Source organism: Carica papaya, chromosome 3, assembly GCF_054855325.1.
Source record: "Carica papaya isolate Zhongbai chromosome 3, ASM5485532v1, whole genome shotgun sequence".
In the NCBI taxonomy this organism is placed as follows: domain Eukaryota; kingdom Viridiplantae; phylum Streptophyta; class Magnoliopsida; order Brassicales; family Caricaceae; genus Carica; species Carica papaya.
This window is the reverse complement of record NC_142311.1, coordinates 17040874-17061396: the sequence shown is the minus strand read 5'-3', so window position 1 is coordinate 17061396 and position 20523 is coordinate 17040874.

The window sequence follows — 20523 nt, the reverse complement described above, 5'->3', positions numbered from 1 at the left end:
ATAATTAATCTATTATATATATAAATATATATTAACCATAACGGAAAGACGTTATTCCACGGTTTTTAATTTTTAAAATAAAATTTTAAATATAAAAATAAAATCAAAATAGTAATATATACTATTATTATTTATTTAAAAATTTTAATATGAAAATAAATTTTAATTTTTAGTTGACTATTAATGTATAATATTATTTTTTCTAAGTTTCCTAAATATGTAAAAGTTAGTTTTTAGTTAATTATAAATATGTATAATAGCCATCTTTTAAATTTTGTAAATATTAAAATAAATATTAATTTTTAGTTGAACATAAACATATATATGATAGTTATTTTTTTGTTAATTATATTGTTGAAGTATATAATCTAGAATTTTAATTTTAAACACAAAAATATAATTAAAGTGACTGTATATAGTATTTATTTACTTAAGTATGAAAATGAAATTAAAATAATAATAATTATAATAATTGTCTACTTAAAAATAAAAAATTTAATTTTTATTTAATTACAAATATATATAATGATTATCTAGTTTTTAAAATAAATATTCTAGCATCTCAATTATTGTTCGTATGTAAAGACTCGCGAATTTAAAAGGAAATAAAATAATAAATTAAATGCGGAAGTGGAATAATAAAGTTAGAGTTTACATTTCTTACACAATAGTTTAAAATATCTAATAGTGTTACGAGAATATCCATTTTAAAAGAACAAACAAAATTAAGGAAATAAATAATAGATAATATGTTGAACATCTTAGAACGACCTTCACTAGCTTTTGAAAGAATCCGGGTAGTAAACTATTCACAATTCTGTTATTGATCGGGATTTGGATCTTAGTTCTCTTGATCTAAAATAGTTAATGAATGAGTGAGCTATACTAGTACAATAAGAATATCACACTACTCACTGATATAGAAACTGAAGGTTGGTAAAAATCATAAAAATAACTAATGGAACTTTGAATTTAAGTAAATTCATTTATCATAAGTAAAATTATTTATTGCATACTTACTATTATGAGATTTTCAAAACTGACCTATAGAGACAATAGCTCAACAACATCATAATCTCATATTTAAGTAAGCAAGAATAATAACTTTTCTTTTTTATTTGCCTACTAGTATCCATAGGGGTCCATAGGGATGTCTCATTACGCGTGAACTAATATCCAACATTGTCAACTAACCGGCCATCCTCATGCCCTGTGCGGTATGAGCACCAAAAATATCATCCCTCAATATCCCGTCTAGCATGAGGGTAAAACGGGTCATTCCCATACCTTATCCGGTATGAATGCGAAAAATACCAATAATCAATATCTCGTCCGGTATAAAGGTGAAACAGACCGTTTCCATACTCTATCCAATATGAGCGCCAAAAATACCAATCCTCGGTACCCCGTTTGGTATGAGGTGATGTTCACAGTAGGGTTCTCTATATACCCAATCCGTCCACCATCTCCTAGGATATCTAGTAAGACTACCATTCATTTATTCATTTAACCAATCAATTTTCTGTTTATATTTAATTTTCATTTTCACAATTTAACCGTAAATCAACGCAAGACAAACAATACATGCATCAAGAAAAACACAACTGAATCATTTTACTAATTCTGGTATATTATCATGCACTTAAAGCTGTAAAATCAAATAATCAGTTAAATAGGATAAACAATAATAAATAACTGGTACTACCTCCATTAGTAACCTGTAATTAATTCTCGAGGTTTTCTAAATTACGCAAAATACCGTCTTATTGATAATTAAACTTTAATTCCATAACAGGGAATAAGGTGAGGGATTCTTATCCGAATCGGTGTCTAAAATACCGAACTTTCTACTGCGCCTACTGGTGGTCCTCGGGTTTCCTGAATTTTTCTGCGGAGATTAAAACACGCTTCACATATATAAAAATATCCTAAAAAAATCTAAAATCGGTGTTAAAAATCTTTTTCAGCCAATTTTAAAATTCTGGTACGGCGGCGGTTTGCCTCAGACTGGTCGTTTTCGGCCAATTTTGGTCGGTTTTATACCCATCTCTATGAAAAAATACGTTAAAAGGCCTTAGTTTGATGAAAAAAGTTGAAAAATAAAAACTTATCGGCGGTGAAATTTTTTGGTGCGGCGGCTCCGCTAGCTCACCTTCACGGCTGAGTATTTTTCTTTGGTCAACCTGTAGAAAACAGAATGGTAAACACAACAGTGAAAAAATAGCACGAAACAGAAAAAAGAAATGGGCTCATTAGAGGCAATTTTGGGTTTTTTCTGTGGCAGCATCGCTGGACTTTACCCGCAGTTTCAAGCTCATTCGCCGTTTCTTTTGCTCCGATTTGGCCATGGGGGTGCTTGGAATCAAATTCCGAAAAAAATGGAAAAATTTTTAAATTTTTTGGCAGTGGGAGATGGCTCCGACGCGATGACGGGTGGTGGTCGGCTTTCTTCTTCAGCGATTGGTTCTTTTTCTCCAGCGGGAGACTGATGACTAGGGTTTGAATTTGGTGTGATGTGAGATATTTATACACGTCTTCCTTAAATCTGGATCATTAATCGCGTTTGATCTCGACCGTCCGATCATATTTAAAGAGAAAATAAATTTAGACCGTTCATCGCGTTTGATCTCGATTGTACGATCGTGTTTAAAGACAATATAAATCTGTACCATTCATCATGTTTAATTGTCACCGTTCGATCATATCTGCGGAGAGAACGGATTTGGACTGTCCACCCACACGAGAACACATATGGACCATTCGATTGCCGACACACGGATTACTAGCGTGGCCTCCCACATGGCACTGAGTCAGTGTTCCTTGCCACGCGGTGCGCTCTGGTTCGTCGAAACTCCTGGCCGGGCAGTCCTACATTGTGCTATTTTTTAAATTACGTTTTGACCATCAATTTCTGATTTTTCTTTTAAAAATACCATCCGACCCCAAATTTTCACACTTTTTTTCCAAAATTATTTTAGTTTCATCTTCAACCTATTTTTTTCTAATTTCACATTAAATAAAAATTTATAAATTATAAAATTATATTTTTATATACTTTTTTAATTTTAAAATTAATTCCGGGCCAAATTTCAGGTCTGAGTATTACAACTCTCCCCCTTTTAAAAGAATTTGGTTCCCCAAATTTATCTCTTTCTCGCTCAATCAAATAGTTAGAGATACTGGGCTCTGAAGTCTGATTCTAGCTCCAATGTGGTCTCTCTCTGTGTGTGATTCTACAATAGGACCTTAACGATTTTTTAGTTGGCGAGTACTCTGCTCTTTCGGTCCACAGTACCCACCGGTATCTTCTCATAGGACAAATCCTCCTAGAGTGAAAGGGGCTCGTGGGCCAAGATGTGAGAGGAGTCTAGGTTGTACTTGTGTAGCATAGACACATGAAACACATTATGGACCCTGGATAGTTTTGGAGGTAGTGCTAGTCTGTAGGCGGCGGTATCGATTTTGTCTAAGATTTCGAATGACCCAATAAACTGAAGATTTAGTTTTTTCCTCTTGCCAAACCTACTGATTTTCTTAAAAAGAGTGACCTTAAAGAACACTCGATCACCTTTTTTAAATTCCAAATCCTTCCTTCGGGTGTCCGCATAACTCTTCTGCCTATTATGAGCCATCTAGATGTTCTTCCTGATCTTAACTATTTTGGTTGTAGTCTCATCCACAAAATCTGGGTTGAACAATTTTCTATCACCTATCTCTTTCCAACAGATCAGTGATTTGCATGGGTGGCCATATAACGCCTTCGTACGGAGCCATGTCGATACTTGTTTGGTAGCTGTTATTGTAAGTAAACTCTATTAAGGGTAAATGATCATTCCAATGACCTTCGAAATCAAGAACACAAGCTCAAAGCATATCCTCCAGTGTGTGGATCATCCTTTTTTATTGTTCGTTAGTCTGATGGTGGAATGCGGTACTAAGGGACAGTTTTGTTCTCATGGCTTGCTAAAAATTAGATCAAAATCGAGAAGTGAACTTGGGGTCCCTGTCTGATACTACTGTGGCACTCTATGTAACCTTACTATCTACTGGATATACATTCTTACTAGCTTGTTCAAGGGGTTGGTCATCTTGATGACCAAGAAGTGGGAAGACTTAAAGAACCGGTCAACAATTACCCAAATAGCATCATGTTCCAAGCATGCCCTAGGTAATCCTGTCACAAAATCTATTGTAATGTATTCCCATTTCCACTCCGAAATTGATAATGGCTGAAGTAGCCCGCCTGGGCGTTGATGCTCTGCCTTGATTTGCTGACATACCAAACACTTAGAAATAAAGTCGACCACCTCTCTTTTCATCTCGTTTTACTAAAATCGGAGTCACATACTTTGATATATTTTAGTATTTTCGGGATGTATGATAAACTTTGAGGTATAAACCTCTGTCATGATGTCATTTTTTAGCTTACTATCACATGGAACACACATTCTATCCTGAAATCTAAGCAACCAATCGACAGAGACTTGAAATTCTGAATTCACTCCATGTTTTGCATCTTTCCTGAGGGCTACTAAGGTGAAATCGGCAGACTGAGCTTCCTTTATTCTCTAGATCAACTCAGGTTAAACAGTCAGGTGGACCAAACATGTAACTCTCTTCAGGTCTTGAAGTCGTACCTGTTGTGCGGGTCCTATTACCCTACATTATGAAACCATTAGGTGAGCTAATATACCTGTACTTTTTCTGCTTAGTGCGTCGGCTACCACGTTTTCCTTGCCCAGGTGATACAAGATGTTGCAATCATAGTTCTTGAGGAGTTTTATCCATATTCTCTAACGCATGTTGAGATCATTTTGAGTGTATATGTGTTTCAAGCTTTTATACTCGGTATAGATCTAAAAAGTCTCCCCATATAAGTAATAGCATCAAGTCTTCGAAGTGTAAATAATCGCGGCAAGTTCTAAGTCATGGTTGGGGTAATTTTTCTCATGACTCTTCAACTGTCTGGACTCATAGAGTATGACTTTCCTATGCTGTATTAGAACACAACTCAACCCTAGGTAGGATGCATTACTATAAACTGTATATCTATTTGTCTCGCTTGGCAAGACCAACACAGGTGTAATAGTCAACCACTTCTTTAGTTCTGAAAAGCTCCTTTCACAGTCCTCGTTGCACTCAAACTTGACCTTTTTTTTGTGAGCTGAGTCAACAGAGCAGCTATGCTAGAAAATCCTTCCATAAACCTACGATAATAACTTGCCATCCCCAGAAAGCTACGAATCTCCTTGATTGAGGTCAATTTCTTCTATCTGAGCACTGCCTCAACTTTTTAGGGGTTCACTGACACTCTACCCCTTAATATGATGTGCCTTAAGAAAGTAGTCTGCTCGAGGCAGAATCTACACTTACTCAACTTTGGATGCAACTTATTTCCTCTGAGAACCTACAAAACCTGAGTCAGATGGTGATCATGTTCTTCTCTGCTTTTTAAATAGATTAGGATATCATCGATAAATACAATAACGAACTGATACAGGAATTATCTGAAAATCCTGTTAATCAAATCTATAAAGATGGCCGGTGCATTGGTTAGTCTAATGGCATGACCAGGAACTCATAATATCTGTACCTGATTCAGAAAGTTATTTTCGAAATGCCATCTGCCTTGACTTTTATCTGATGGTAACCTGAATGTAAGTTTATTTTATAGAAGACTTAGGCACCCTAGAACTTACCAAAAATGTCATCGATCCTAGGAAGGGGGTACTTGTTCTTGATCGTGACCATATTTAGTCATCTGTAATCAATACATAACCTTAACATCTCATCCCCATTCCTTGTAAATGTGACTCTCGCACCCCAAGGGGATACATAATGTTAGATGAATCTACTATCCTGCAATTCATTGATCTGTTTCCTCAGCTCCTTCATCTTAACACGACTCATGCAGTAAGGAGCAACCGAAATAAGCTGGGTGTATAACTGAATTTAACTTCTCTGTCCACTAGAAGTCTGGATAGTTCATCCGAGAACACATTAGGAAAGTCTCCGACTACTGGAATCTCTCGAATACAAAATTTTTTCTTAGATTTACCATGCATCATGTTTGGGTTGGCTTTTACATCTTATTGAGTGAGGTTATAAGCCCTGCCCTAGATAGAAGGTTTGGCCTGGTTCTAATTCTTCGGGCTCTCTCTCGCGTAATACTGGGCACTCCCACATATACGACAAGTATTATTGAGGCGATAGTATGGTCGATTCCCATGATCCTTGCTACAGTGGTGGCAAGTCCTACCGCGTCCTGTTGTCGGAATCTGATGAGGAGTCTGAGTCATTGGCCTAAGTCTCTTGTTATACTAAACAGGTGTTGTGAGTGCTGGCATACAGTATGAAACAGAAGGCTTGAGGTTCCCTATTGCTGGAGGAAAAATGCAAAAGTTTATCTCCACTAGCTGTGTCTTGGCCAGAACGGCCGAGTAAGTACTGAGCTCGAACACATACAGCTGCTGTCTAATTTCAAGACAAAGGCCCTAATCGAATTTTCTTGCCTTTCTACCCTCATCCATCATGCTCTTAGGGGAATACCGGTCCAACTTTAAAAACTTTCGGGCATTTATGATCTAATCATATCACCCTAGGCCAGGTGTGCAAACTCCATTTCTTTTAGATGTCGAAGATGCTCTAAGAGGTACTCTACATTGAAGGCCATCAAGAACTGTTCCCAAGTGACTGGAACGGGCAAGGTAGCCTGCTTGAGTTGCCACCAGCGGTTTGCCTCTCTCGTCAGCATGTAGGTGGCAAGTATGACTCTCTGTTCAAAAATTACTCCAAGAGTCGTGAAGATCTTCTCTATCTCAGCTAACTAGTACTTGGCCTCTTCAAATGAGGATGTTCCTGCAAAAGTAGATGGATTTAGTCTTTTATACTTTTCAATGTAATCTAGGTCTATCATAGGAGGAACTGAGTCCTGTGGAAGAAGGACTGGATTGTGTTAGGGATGGACCAGATGACCTTGTAGTGGTACTGGATGATACGGTAGAGGCACCGGATTATACTGTGATGGTGCTGGGTGATGCAGTTAGGGCACCGGACTATACTGTGATGGTGCTGAATGATGCAGTTGGGGCACTGGACCATGCTATGGTGGTGCTGGATGGTACTGTGGAGGAGCAAAGTCGTACTGGGGTAGCTCAAGATCCTCCCGCTGAAGGGGTGGCTTAAACTGTGGCAGCGGAGGAGGGTCAGGTAGCTCCCTCATTTGCTCTCGGACTTGCTGGGCAGCGATGAGTCTCTCCAGCATTTCAAATAGTCGATCGACATCCTCTCGAAGCGAACCCTCCCAGGCTGTTCAGTTTAGTGGGGATCTTCCTCTCCTCATCTATTTGTACTTGCATTTCACAAGAAGCGATTGAGTGATAATTCAGTATTTTTGGTATTTCCTAAGATTTTTATGTAAAGAATGGTTCCAAGGAACACGACTCTGATACCAACTATAAAGGCCCGTGAACTGAAAAGGAAATAAAATCATAAATTGAATGTGGAAGCAGAATAATAGAGTTAGGGTTTACATACCTTATACAATGGTTTAAAATACCCAATAAGGTTACGACAATGTCCTTTCTAAAAGAACAAATAAAATCAAGAAAATAAATAAAAGAAAAATATGCTGAGCATGCTAGGACGATCTTCACTAACTTTTGAATGAGTTCGGGTGGTGAACTATTCACAACTCCCTTGTTAATCGGGATCTGGATCTTGCTCCTCTTGATCTAAAATAGTTAATAAAGAGGTGAACTATACTAGCCTAGTAAGAATATTACACTACTCACCGATACAGAAACTAAAGGTTGGTAAAAATCATAAAAATAACCAATGGAGTTCTTAATTTAAGTAAATTCATTTATCATAGGTAAAACTATTTATTACATACTTACCGTTGCGAGATTTTTAAAACCAACTTATAGAGACAATAGCTCAACAACATCATTATCTTATATTCAAGTAAGTAAGAATAACAACTTTCCCTTTTCATTTGCATATTGATATCCATATGGATCCATAGGGATGTCCCATTACGCGTGAACTAACATCTAACTTTATCAACTAACCGGCCGTCCCCATACCCAGTCGGTATGAGCACCAAAAATACCATCCCTCAATACCCTATTTTGTATGAGGGTGAAACGGGTCGTCTTTATACCCCGTCTGGTATGAGCGTAAAAAATACCAATACTCGATACTTCGTCTGGTATGAGGGTGAAACGAGTCGTTCCCATGCCCCATCTGGTATGAGCGCCAAAAATACCAATCCTCGATACCCCGTTCGTATGAGGCGACGTTCACGGTAGGGTTCTCTATGTACCCGATCCGTCCACAATCCCTCAAGATATTCAGTAAGGCTATCATTCATTCATTCACTTAACCAATCAATTTTCTGTTTACATTTAATTTTTAGTTTCACAATTTAAGCATAAATCAACGCAAGACAAACAATACATGCATCAAGAAAAATACAACTGAATCATTTTATCAATTCCATTATATTATTATGCATTTAAAGCTGTAAAATCAAACAATCGGTTAAACATGACCAACAATAATAAATAACCGGTTCTAACTCCATTAGTAACCTGTAATTACTTCTTGAAGTTTTTAAATTACGAAAAATATCGTATTATTGATAATTAAACTTAAATTTCATAACAGGGAATAAGACGAGAGATTCTTACTCAAATCGGTGTCCAAAACATTGAACTTTCTACTGCGCTTACTGGTGGTCCCCAAGTTTCCTAATTTTCCTGCGAAGATTGAAACACGCTTAACGTACCTAAAAATACCCTAAAAAAACTCAAAATTGGTGTTAAAAATCTTTTCAAGCCAATTTCAAAATTATGGCACGGCGACACCACCGTGCTCCAGCGACGACACTACCGTCCACGGCGGTAGTTTACTTCAAACTGGCCTTTTTTGCCAGTTTTGGCCAGTTTCGGTCGGTTTTATACCCATCATTACGATAAAATACGTTATAGAGCATCGGTTGGCCAAAAAAGTCGAAAAATAAAAACTTATCGGCGGTGAAATTTTTCGGTGCGACGGTTCTGTCAGCTCACCTTCGCGGCTAGGTATTTTTCTTAGGTTAATCTATAGAAAACAGAATGGTGAACACAATGGTGGAAAAATCATACGAAACAGTAAATGGGAAAGGGCTTATCGGAGGCGATTTTGAGTTTTTCTTGCAGCAGCACCGCCGAGCTTTACTCGCAGTTTTTGGCTCATCCGCCGTTCTTTTTACTCCGATTTGGCCATGGGGGTGCTTGGAATCAAATTTCGAGTGGATACGAGAATTTTAATATTTTTGGCAGTCGGAGGTGGCTCCAGTGTGGCGGCAGGTGGCTGTCGGCTTTCTTCTCCAGTGACTGGTTCTTCTTCTCCAGTGGGATGCTGGCGGCTAGAGTTTGGGTTCAGTGTTATGCAAGATGTTTATACTCGTCTCCCTTAAATCTTGATCGTTCATCGCGTTTGATCTCGACCGTCTGACCATATTTAAAGAAGAAATGAATATGAACCGTTCATCGCGATTTGATCTCGACCATACGATCGCATTTAAAGAGGAAATGAATCTAGATCATTCATCGCGTTTAATCATGGCCGTCTGATCGTGCCCAAGAAGGGAACGAATCCGGACCGTCTATGCGCGCGGGCACGCATTTGGACTGTCTGATCGCAGGCATGCGGATTCTCAGCGTAGCCTCCTGCGTGGCACCGATTCAGCGTGCCTTACCACGCGGCGCACTCCGATTCGTTGAAGCTACTGACTGGGCGGTCCTACGTGATGCAATTTTCTTTAATTGCATTTTGACTCTTAGTTTCTGATTTTTCTTTCAAAAATATCATCCAAACCCAAATTTTCACCCAATTTTCTCAAAATTATTTTCAATTTCATCATCAACCTATTTTTTTTTCCTAATTCACATTAAATAAAAATTTATAAATTTTAAAATTATATTGTTATATACTTTTTTAATTTTAAAATTAATTCCGAGCCAAATTTCGGGCACGGGTATTACATCGTATATAGATATAATATAGAAGAAAAATTTTAAAACATTTATTTTGTTCTTAATTGAATGATTCAAATGGAGATAGAATCATAAAGTAATTGAATGGTGAAGGATATAGTAATGGGCTAATCTAAGTATGGTCTAAACATGTGAGTTAATTAAGAAAAGATAAAATGGGCCAAACATAGAAATGCCAAAGTGGGCTATATGGAGACATTGGGAGATGTAGAGAAAAGAGAGAAAAAGTGTATCAAAACTTAAGTTAAAACAAATGTCGATTATGCAACCACTACAAATACAATTAAATAGTATTTAATATACAAATCTCATAAACATGATATTACGATAAAATAAAAATTAAATGTAAAACGACAAAATTAATTGATAGAAGAAGTAAGAATAACCAAACAAGTATGATTCATTGTTATTCATATTACTAAAGTCAAAGGTAATAATAAAGAATTCAATCAAGTACTGGAAGCAAATCAAGTCAATGTAAAGTGTAGATTTAGGTGTCACGAGTCATTGTTTTTTGTCAAACTTTTTAAACCGTTTGATCATATATCAAGGAGGAGTATGTACATATGTGGCTAGGATTTAATCGGTGTGGTTGATGGTGAACCATATCACGTGGGCAAAAAACCTATTGTTATTGTTATTATGCATTGTATCTGCTGTGTGATTTGGTACATATGTAATTATTGTTATTATGATTGTGTCCACATTGATAGTGCCCTACTACTCTTCTTGATAGTGATTAAAACAATATCGTACGATGACATACTAGTGTGTGATTGTAAAAGTGAATCTTACTGTTATTGTAAATGATAAAATTATTTGTACTATATTGTAAATGGTGATGTGTTAATGTGTAATGTAAAAGTGGAATATACTGAAAACTGTGAAAGTAAGACGTTAATTGTAACCGTGGTTATTTAACTTTACTATCATCCCTGATCGCTAAGACTAAAGCACTAAAAGAGAAATGAAAATAAATGAAGGAATGAGTAAGCATGATGAGATAAATTATATATAAGAACTTTATTCGTAATAAAGTTCATTTGTAGTGAGATTAAGGGGAATTTAAAGTCTTATCGCTAATTCTATAGATTGTGTCGCTAAGTTATTCATACTAAGCATGTATAGCTTACCCTTATCCATTATGTGTAGAACAAGAAAACGAAGGTCAGGGCCAAGATCAGTTAGAGCAGTGAAGGGATGCATATATTGCTCAGGTTTTATAATAACTTCTATTAGTGTTGATTTAGTTTTTAGACTCTAAACTACTATATAATTTTTTGAGTTTAGTAGTATTTCACGTAACTTGTTAAATGTTTTATTTTTAATTGATGTATGCAAGAGATGACTGTGTATAGTGAAGTTAAAATTCCTAAAATTTAGATTAATATGACATAATATCTATTAATGGTTAGTCAAAATGGACACTCTTGAGTCCATCAATAGCACAGGTTGTTACAAGGGTGGTAATAGTGTTTAGAATTTGGGGGTATTTATTTATAGGGGGAATTATTTGGGGGAAGGGGGAATATATGGCATATGAGAAGGAATTTAGAAACTTCAACCAAATAGTAGAGGTATCAAGGAATTCACAGTTCTTGACATTGTCATTTTAGGGATTTGTTGAATGGTAAGACATTGGCATGTCTGGTAGCTCTATAATGACAAAGATTGGAAATCTTTTGTTGTTTTCAAGAGTTTGCAAGGGATGTTTGATATCATTTTTAATTATTTCATTAACTTTTCACAATGGTCAATGAAGTAATGTGTGGGAAGGTATTCAATCTTTTATTAGGGGTCCATGCATAAGAAATACAAGTGCACTGAACCCAGCAAATTTAGAAGAAATATAAAATGTCTTGAAGAGTCCAAAGCTTAGTGGCTTTGGTCACTGACCCTTCCAAACTTAAGGACTATGTGGGAGAACGTGTCTCCTGACACAGCACAAAATCTTTAGAAGAATTAATAATAAAACTTGTATGCAATTTACAAATTTTTTTTCAATCAAAATATTATGTTTCTAAACTCTCATGTGGCCTTTTGGATTAATAATAACCTTTCAATTTCTATCTCAAGGATTTGACACAATCGAGAGTCATCTTTCAAGACTTAATAATGCACCTGAGTAGGTCACTTTTTAACATGCACTTGCTAAAATATATCAAATAAAAAAAAATTAAAGGATATCTTGACAACAATTAAAAGATTACTGTTGAAGTTGGATTGATTTTTGAGTGACAACAAACGTTACTAGTATATCATACATTAGTTAGTGGGTTTAATCATTTACATTTGAAATTTATATATATACATATATATTTGAAATGCAACTCAAAACAGAAGTTGTAAATATTTGATTTATTTAAATAAGATTTTCATATTCAAATTTAAATTAAACATTTGTGTTGTTTTTATATAGTAAAATATTTTTATCACAGTGAATTTGATATGTAGTCTAAATATATGTTTGATGAAAATAATTATAAAAAAATTTCTAAATCTCTTTCTTTCTGGTATTATAGCACCATGTAGAACTTCAATATTCACCCAATCTAAGCTCAAATCTGGTGTCATAATTATTAATTTAATTTTTGTACTATATACATTAACCAATACAAGCTACTAAATCTGGTGATATAGTAAGACTACCAAAAAAACAATTTGAAGATATCCAAAGAAATCACAACTAATCCATTTAAGACTGGAATTAGACATCAAATATACACTGATCAAATTAAAACAAAAAAACTTTAGGTTCACACGACACCCAACTGATGCATATATTTGCTGATTTTGTTTAAGAGTTTACTAGTTTAATTTAAATAAAACTCGAAACGTAATCAATGAGAAAATAATACTTAAAAAAGAATAAAGTAATAGACTAAAATTAACAAACATAAATCTTTAAATATGTGTATACCCACATCAAATTAATACTTTTGATGTTTATCATAGGGAGAAATTTTGTTGATTTATGATTTTTCTTTTCATTCATTTGCTTTTCTGTTAAATTATATACAATAATAGATGTCATTCATATCCAAGTTCAAAAAAATATATTTTTACATCGAAAAAAGTATATTCATAAGATCTTAAAAAATAGAATATAATAATAAAATAAAATTTCTAAAAAGATTTTATGTTTATAATTTTTATTTTGAACTATGTCTTATTTTTTAGCCTTTAAGAAATTTTTTTTAGAGGCAATTCATGAATATGATTAAAGAAGTAGTTTAACTTCTTGTGTGAATGATGAATTTGAGGACAAATTAATTAGTCATTAGAAATCATTGAATATTGTTGTGTTAAGGATTTATCTTGCTCAATAGAAATTTCATGCTAGTAGGATACCAAAAATTTAATACACATAACAATTGACACTTTAGTTAAATGAGAAATAAAAAAGTTTTATGTAAGTTGAATACATAAATCAAAAACCTCACTGTCTCTAAATCGTTTATATAAGATATTAAGCGAAATCCTACAGAATATACTAATGAGAAGATGAAAAAATATTCTTTAAATTGTTTGGGTTTTGCAGCTAACCAAGAAAAAGTTGCATTCCTAATTTAAGCCTAAAAGCTTAAATTTTAGTACACACCTTAAAAGTTAAACGATTTAAAATGCAAATTGAATAAAACACCTATTAAGCTTAGATACAAATTGCATAATGTATTCTATCTCATAGAATAAGTATTGGTGTAATGGGGTGATAAAAAGAAAAAAAAAATTCCAAAAAGAAATTTCCTAATCTCTCAGTAAATTAAAAAAAGAGAAAGTATGAGAAGAAGAAAATGCGATAAAAACATGATAGTTGCTTAGTTTGTACCGATCTCAAAAAGGAAAAAAAAAAAGAAAAATTCATAAACCCGAGGAAGAGATAAAAGCAACACAAACATGAAGGTTGCCTATCTTGTATGGATATTTGTTCGAGTTGATAAGTTTGGTGAAAACTTAGGGGGGATGCATTTGCATAATGTGTCTAAGGGTAATTTAGCCATATATACATCTCATTTATCTACCCCCAAACTAAGCTTACAAGAAATGGGCATAATAAACCTCCTATCAATTCTAGGGTTATATATCCTGCATTAGTGTGGGAATTGGAAAAAATGAGTCTATGGATTTGAGTTGAATATATTATTTAAAGTTTATGTGGATATTATTCACTTATATAAAATTATTCAAGAAACAACAACTAAGTAGAAATAGTTACATCTATAGAATCTAAAATCTTAATAATGTACAATTCCTTAGTTATGGGTTTGATGTAGTTTGAAATTAGTATGTGCAATTGATTTAATAAAAGTGATATTAATTTTTTTTTTAATTTTTTATATTCTTTTTATTATTGATAATAAGTTATTGGTAGAATTTATTTGATGCATATGAGATTATATTAGAAAGAATTAATAACATATGTATGGTCTAGGATTAACAACCAAGACGAGTTATTTTATCTACTTGGAGATTTTTGTATCATTTCTTAATAGTTGATTTTATAACTAGAAACACGATGTTTCTTGAAATTGGATATTCAAATATTTTCCATGTCAAGGAAAACTTGGTAATTATGGGCTATGCTTGCTCGAGATTGTCAAATTAATTCTCTTTTATGTGTAGTCCAATCATGATTTGAATCGAGATAATACTTGCCTATTATCTCCCACTAAATGATTTTGAATTTTTTAATTCTTCAAACTTCTATTTGAACTAAGTTACTAACATACTGCCTTGAATTAAAACGCATACTTGGTTATGAAGCTCACCAAAGTAGTTGAGAGGTAAAACTTTTCCTGAAATAATGATTTTTTATCTCATCCCATGATTCAATTTTCAGTTGTCTTCTTCTTAAATTCTCATTAATGCTTTACCACCACATTTTTTCGAGTCTAACCAATTTTGTTTTGGTAGATTTGACTTTTCATGCATTTAATATATTTTTCCAATGAAAACATTTATCTATTAAATTAAAACAATTGAAGAAGAAATTGAGATCTCTTCTTCAACAAAATTAAGAGCTCCTATTTTCACCAACTTGGTAACATCTCTAACATTACTTAATATATCTTCTATTAGGGTAGCATCTTGTGCAATCTACAGGTTTTGAACTGGTGAGGCTACTTATGCAGTAAATAAGTGTCCTAATTCTTATAATATTTTACTAATTATGTTTTAAGTTATCTCATATGTGGTATTGGTGTCTGATTTATCTTGTTTAGCAATCAATTTTGCATTAGTTGTTGTCATCATTAATGCTTGATAAACAAAATAAGAGACAAAAATAAATAGCCTTTGAACCAGTTATGAACTAGCTTAACTAAGGCATTAATAAGTCAAGTGAACTTGGTTTGGTAGAAAATAAAAACATGACTTTGTAATGTCTAGTTGTGGGTTATAGATGTATGGAGCCCACGTGTAATTTTCTATCATAGGAGGGCATTTAGGTTCTGACAATAACTTCAACTTAAATGGAGGTTGCACGTTGGGTGATAGTATAAACTTACATGATAAATGACATATTTTCTAGTAGGGTTTCTTGATAAGATTTTCTGATAAGGGGTATTTGGTGCATGTGGACGATAATAAGTCAAATTCTTTACAAGTTTTGCAAAACCTAGACTTAATCTCGTTTTATAAATACTATAAATTGTATTGAATCTGTAGTAGGTTTGTTCAAATCACATTATTTTCAGCCTGACCAAATTTTCATGAACTAGATTAAACTTGGATATGTGGAAGACACAATGAGTTAGAAGAATCAAAGTAAAGTACTCATAGTGCTTTTTAAGTAACTTTTTCTAAACAAAATATAATCAAGATATATTAATATTAATAAAAAAACGAAAGCTAAATACTAAAGAAAAATAAAACTGAAATTACTAAGAACATGTTATTTGACTTCTAAATAGTAAAATAATTAGAATTTATAATTTTTGTAAACAATCTAAATTTAGGTTGTTCTTAATCACTGTCACAAATTCTTGATTATTGAAAATCTCATCAAGACGATCAAAATCATGATGAAAATCAGTGTTTCCTATTGTTAGACCTATATTTTGTTATGATAATTTTTAATGTTTAATAAAATTTAATGTAAAAGTTATATCATTGTAATAAATATTAAAATAATAAAGAATACAATAATAATAAAAATTAATTATAAATAAATGATTTAGTTAATATTATTATTTAAAAATTTAAATTATTTCAAAATGTAATTATCTTATCAATATAAATATCAATTTTAAATTGTTGTCATTTAATTTTATAATAACATTTATTGATAATAAATTATATATACTTCTAATAGGTTTAAAATAGAAGCTACTATTTTTTGAAAAATAACTTAAAACACAAGAGTTTACTTAAAGAAAATAATTAATTACTCCCCCTTTTTTTTCTTTCTAGGATGCCGTCACCCACTTCGTGTATATATATATATATATATATATATATATTTCTCTCTCTCTCTCTCTCTCTCTCCCCTTAATCTTTCTGTTTTCACACGTATTGACTCTTCTCTTTCTTTTTCTTTTGCTTTTTTTTCTCCTCCCGGCTTACATTTCTCCACTTTAAGGTTTTTTCTTTTATAGGCGAGAAGAAGCCGTGAACATTAATTTTACCACCCAAAAAATCTTTCAAAAATTCGGTGAATTAATTTTAACCATGCTGTTCAAAATCTGTGAGAGGTCACTCACATATCTTTTTCGATTGCGTGTACAGGTTTCTCCTTATCTTCTTTTTGATGGTGATGAGCTAGAACTAACACAGACCACTCTCCAACATCTGCCATTTATCAGTTGCCCTTAGTCTGTCGTATGTCGTGCGTCACTCCTTATGTGCATTCCACCACCAATTAACCATCGTCTGCCCCCCTACCAACTGTCTTCCACTGCCACCAACCATCATCCGCCTCTTTACCACCCATCCTCAACTCCTCGCTAATTGCTGGTCACTTTTGTATGTCATTTCTCATTCGCCACCTACCACTATTGACTTTCTTCTTCTCTCGGCTTACACTTCTCCACTTCAAAGCTTCTCCTTTTATGAGCGAGGGAAGCAGTGAAGATCAAACTTTCAAAAAATTCAGTGAATAAATTTTCTTTTCACTAGTCAGGTAAAAATATGCAAAATATACAACTTCTCTTTATCTTCTTCTTGATGGTGACGAGCTTAAACTAACGTCATCCATTCTCCAACGTCTACCCTTTGTTAGTCGCCTTATTCCCTTAATCCGTCATCCATTGCTCGTCACTCCTCACATGCCGATCATATTCCATCACCAACTAATCGCCTTCTGCCCCTTACCAGTTGTCTTCCACTGCCCACCAACCGCCTTCTGCCTCTCGTTGGCCGTCATCTGCCCCCTGACCGCCCGTTCTCTATCTACTTGCTGGTTGCTGGTCACCTTAGTCTGCCACTTGCCATTCGCCACCCATCATTATTTGCTTTTTTCTCATCTTGACTTGCACTTCTCCGCTTTAAGGCTTCTCCTTTTATAAGCGAGAAAAGCCGTGAAGATCAATTTTTCTGCACAAAAAATCTTCCAAAAATCTGGTGAATTGATTTTTACCATGCTGTTGAAAATTCGTAAAATATCACTAACATCTTTTTTGGTTACGTTTACAGCTTCTCCTTATCTTCTTTTTGATGGTGATGGCTGAAACTACCATCACCCATTCTCTAACGTCCAGCCTTTGTCAGTCGCCCCATTGTCTTTGCCCATCGTCCATCGCGTATCACTCCTCACATGCTGATCACATTCCACCACCAACTAATCGTGTTCTGCCCATTACCGACTGTCTTCCACCTCCAGCCAACTGCCTTATATCACTCGTTAGCTGTCATTCGTCTCTTGAATACTCGTCCTCTATCACTCGCTGGTTGCTAGTTACCTCTGTCTGCCACTCGCCATTCGCCACCCACAACTGTTTGTCTGCTTTTATTTCTCCGCTTCAAAGCTTCTCTTTTTAAAGACGAGGGAAACCGTAAAAATCAATTTTTCTATCCAGAAAATCTTCCAAAAATCCAGTGAATTAATTTTCACCATACTGCTGAAAATCTGCAAGAGATCACCAATATATTTTTTCCGGTTTCGTGTACAACTTCTCCTGATCTTCTTTTTCATGGTGATTAAAACTAAAATCATCAATTCTCCAACGTCAGCCCTTCCTTAGCCCCTATTTTCTTTAGTCCGCCATCCAGTGTATGTCACTTCTCATATGCTGATCGCATTCCACCACAAACTAATCGTTTTTCACTACTAGTTGTCTTCCACCGCCCACAAACCGCCTTCGTCTCCTTGTTGGCTGTCATCCGCCCCTTGACCGTCTTCTATCCCTCGCAAGTTGCTGGTCACTTTTGTCTGCCACTCATAGTTCACCACCCAACACTATATATTGTTTTCTCATCTCGGTTTGCACTTCTCTGCTTTAAGACTTCTCCTTTTATAAGGAAAAAAAGTTGTCAAAATCAATTTTCCTGCCCAGAAAATCTTCTAAAAATTCGGTGAATTGATTTTTACCATGCCTCTGAAAGTCCGCAAGAGGTCACTGACATATCTTTTCCAGTTGGGTGTACAACTTTTCCTTATCTTCTTCTTGATGGGAATGGGGTAGAACTAACATCACCCATTCTCCAACGTCTACCATTTGTCAATAACCCCATTGTGCTTAGTCCGTCGTCTGTCGCGCGTCACTTCTCACATGCTGATCGCATTCCACCACTAACTAATTGCCTTCTGCTCCCTACCAACTGTCTTCCACCGGCCACCAATCACCTTCTGCCCCACCTTGGCCGCCATTTGCTCCCTAACCACTCGTCCTCTATGCCTCGTTGGTTACTGGCCACTTTTGTCTACCACTCGCCATTCGCCATTCGCCATTCGCCACCCACCACTATCTGTTTTCTTCCCCTCTCACCTTGCACTTCTTCGCTTGAAGACTAATCCTTTTATAGGCGAAAGAAGCCGTAGAGATAAATTTTCTAGCTCATAAAATCTTCTGAAAATTCGATGAATTGATTTTCATCATGTTGTTGAAAATCCGCAAAAGGTCCCGACATATCTTTTTCGGTTACGTTTACAGTTTATCCTTTTCTTTTCCTTGAAATTTAGTTAATACCGTAATAATAACCGTTTAAAATTAAATTTTTCATTCTAATTGAATCTATAATTTTAATAAAAAAAATAAAAAAATTAAAAATACAACGACTTATCAATAAGTTGATCCTCATGCTTGGTTCAACAAAACTTTCATTTTCCGAAAAATTTGAATAAATTAATTTTAGTAAAAAAATTAAATCTCTCAAAAATTCTCTCAAATTTATTTTAAAAAAATTATTGTTACATCATAGAAAAAAAAAATTATTTATAATATTTTTTGAGTAATTTAGATAAATACAAAATTTTTGAAATAATTAATAAAATAATAATTTAAATAAAATTTTATCTTAATATAAGATAATTATATAATAAAATAATTATTATATCACAAATAAATTAATTAAATAATCTTAAAGAATAGAATTATAATAAAATAATGAATAAAATAAGTTCATACTTATTCTATGTAAAATTCATGTAAAAAAAATGTGAAAATTATATTAAAATAATATAATAAATAATTAAGATTAAAAATATAATAAAATAATAGTTTAAGATAATTGTAAGATTAAAATATTATATAATTAATTTTTAATTTAAATAATAATAATAAAATATAAAGTGATAATTACTATGTGAATTTTGAAAATTTTGGGCTGAAAAAAATCATATGGGTCACTTAAAAAAAATTCAAAAAAACTTACTACATCTCAACCTCATCCGGGTTAGGAAAGCCCGCGCACGTGCGCGTGGCTTAGGTTGTGCGCCCTCGCGCACAACCTTCGAGCCTTACAGGTTGCGGCCTGCGCAGGTTCCACCTTAGCTGGGCCCACGGTTGTTGCTGGGCCCACGTCTACTCTGGGCCAAGCGTTCGGCTCGATTTCTCCTCCCTCGGTTGCGAATCCACCAAATCAGCCTGATGTGGGCCAGTCTTCAGGCCTTCCCCATGGGCCTCAGTCGGCCCACTTGCAGGGGCGTGCGACATGGGCCACATATTTTTCTCGGGTGTGCGGCTTGCTAGGCTGCGAGTTGGGCCTAGCGGGCTGGGTGACTCGGGTCGCCCGCCTGCAGGCACCTCCTCTCCCTACATTGTTTCGGACACGCCTTCTTCGCCTTCTAGGATCAATCCGAAAGCCCACAATTCGTCATTGTTGATGCTTTTTTGGGACAGTTGGCTCAGCGGCCTCATAAGGCTTCCCAGTCTTGATGGCATTGATGATCCATCTGACCTGATTTAACCTTGCATGAATTGGATCATTGGGCTTCATAGAGTTGGGCTTTATCGTCGAATCTCAACTCTGTTTTTTTGGTCCAGACTTCTCCTGGGTCTTGTTTTCGAATTGGTGTGAAATCTGATGGTTGCCTCTGGATAAT